The sequence below is a fragment of the Echinops telfairi genome, unplaced genomic scaffold (genome assembly GCF_000313985.2).
Source record: "Echinops telfairi isolate 266 unplaced genomic scaffold, ASM31398v2 ScPeMD7_5;HRSCAF=22, whole genome shotgun sequence".
NCBI classification, from domain to species: Eukaryota; Metazoa; Chordata; class Mammalia; order Afrosoricida; family Tenrecidae; genus Echinops; species Echinops telfairi.
Genome location: NW_022103901.1, coordinates 33,075,081 through 33,077,969, shown reverse-complemented (window position 1 = coordinate 33,077,969; position 2,889 = coordinate 33,075,081).

Here is a 2,889-nt window from a genome sequence, read left to right as displayed (position 1 = left end):
CCGGACTGCCTGAATTGCTCTACAGAGGACTCAGCTGTCTGCTTCCTTGACTTGCACCCAACAGCCCTCGTGACTTGAAGGACTGCCATTGTATTAGCTGTCTCGCGGAAGTGAGTTGCACCGAGCCATTTGTACTGCTCTATAGACTAATTAGCTGTTTATTTCTTATGTTGTATATATCTATCTACATAAACATATATAAAATCCTAAATGTCCTGGTCATGTTTCTCTAGATAACCCTGTCTAACATACCTGCCTATCTTATATAGATAGACATGGGGAAAAAAAGACAAGAAGAAGAAATAGCCTATGACTAGTTCCAGGTCTGTCTGCTGACACTTAACAAAAGTTTTTGGATCAGATTTGATGCAGTGCCAAGCCCTGAACCCCCGAGTCCGAAGTCTATTTTCAGAACTCCTCGGGGACTTTGTTGCTTTGCTCCCCTTGCTGCTCTGTTGCGCTTCGTGTTACACCCTGGTGTGTGTGTGTGGGGGGCAGACCAACACAATTCCCGCATTATGTCCCAGTATGGCCCTCTGGAGCCCTGTGGGTCAGTAAGGAGATGTCATGTCTTGTGGCAGGTCCAACCCCACAGTCCTCTGTGTACATTGGCTGCTTCAAGGGGGAATATTGTCCTTGAAGCTGGGTGGGCCAGGATGTTATTTCTCTCTCTCTCTCTCTTTCTCTCTCTCCTAGTTTGGTCCTGTGTGGTCTGGGCAGACCTGCCCCTCTCCCGGGCTGTATCTTCAGTGCTGTCCTCTGTAGTGCATTCTTCTGGGGAGGGGGGTTGACGTAGGCAACCAATCTTTTTAACTCATGTTAATGATGCTCCCCTTTGCTCTTCCCAACAACCTTCTGAGATAAAACCACACTCTCAGTTATGGATAGTGAAAGTGTCAGTCAAATATAGAGACTACGTGCCTGAAAATGGTCGATCTTTCTATTGTTTGTTCAGAGCTGCTTTCTAATGAGTCAAGGGATGGAGTCCATGTTATTAGATACTCCTCTCAAGACATGTCACACCTAGATCCACCCTGTGCTCCAGCCCCACCCCCCATAATTCAAGCGTGAATGGAAGGGACCCAGGGTGCATCCCTGGCACATTCCCATTCAATCCCTCTGCTGTCCTTTAGTGCAAAGCCCTCAGCTTAGTGCCTTGTCCCTCGTGAATGCATATGCAACACCTTGGAGACAACAAGCCATATACTCATCTGAGTCCTAGCCCCAGACTGTTGTTTTGTTGCTGTTGTCGTTGTTGTTGTTGTGTGCTATCAAAGGGACCCTGTGCACAACAGACGGAAACGCTGCATGCTCCTGCGCCGTCTTCACAATTGTTCTCACCCTTGCGTCCTCTGCTGCAGCACAACGGCAACCCATCTTCTGGAGGGGTTCCCCTCTTTAGCTGCCCTCCGCTGTATCAAATATATGCCCTTCTCCAGGGAGTGGCCTCGCTTGACAACACGACCAATGTGTAAGGGGAAGTCTTGCCATCCTTGCCTCCACGGAGCGCTCTGACCGTAGACAGATCAGTTTGCCCTTTAACAGTCCGTGGGACTTTTAATATTCCTCTCCACACCACGATTCAGATGCACCCATTCTTCTTTGGTCTTCTGTATTCCGTGTCCACATTTCACACGCATGTGAGGCCAAGGAGAATACTATGGCTTGGGTCGGGCGCACCTTCGGCCTGCTCTTTAACACTCTAAAGGGGTCCTGTGCCGCAGATTTACCTTTTGCAACTTGCCTTTTTTTTCTCTTGACTGCTGCTTCCATGGGCATTGCTTATGGATCCAAGTAAGACAAAAGTCCTTGACAATGTCAACCTTTTCTCGCTTTATCATGATATTACTTATTTTTTTCATTATAATTGGTCCAGTGGTGAGGATTTGGGTCTTCTTTACATTGAGTTGTGATCCACACTGAAGGCTGCAGTCCTTGATCGTCATCAGCAAGTGCTTCCAGTCCCCCTCACCTTCAGCAAGCAAGGCGTTGTCATCTGCATATTGCAGGTTGTTAATAAGCCTTCCTCCAATCCTGATGCCACATTTTAAAAAAATTTTCCCCCTCCCCACCCCCGCCACATAATCCAGCTCCTCTGATGATTTGCTCATCATACAGATTGAATAAGTGTGGTGAAAGCATTTAGCCCTGATGCCCCCATTCTACAGATGAGGAAACTACGGCTTAGAAAGGATGCACAACTTGTCCTAGGACCCAGCTTTGCACATCTGAGCAACACCACAGGTCCTTCATGAAGACAGGCAAGAGCACAGAGCCGCGCAGTCTGTGTTTGTGTTGTTCAGTGGAGGTGAGACGTGGAGTCATCCTCATTCCTGGAGAGTGGCCCCGTGCTAGCCACAGACTTGTTAGTGCTGAACAAACAGCAGCAAATTCTCGGCCTTCGGCAATCTTTTTCCTGGGCTGTCCAGGCTCCGACCTTCCCCTCTGACCTCATCATGTTATTTGTTTTACATTCATTTTTATTTTGTCTCTCTAAGAGAGATTTGTTACTTGTGGTGATATTAGGCTTCTCCATCATCTCCACAGATGTAATTGATTGACACATATGTATCATTGCCAAATATATTGTTGAATAAATATTTGCAATAAGGAGGTCATTGGTCTCACAAAATTCTATCATAGGATCTCTAGCATTGTTTCTCACTAGAGGTTTACCAATTTTATTCTTTTTTTTTGCTTTGTTGATTTTGTCTGTGGTATGTTTTCCTTTATTCTTTAACCCTTCACCAGGTGCAGGTTTTCTTTGATATTTACTTAATGATACTTTTAAATTATTTCTCCTGTCTACAATTTTTGTGTTTGTTTGGATGTTTCTTTCCTAATCTCTTGAAATACGTGTTTGATGTATTATATTTCAACCTTTCACTC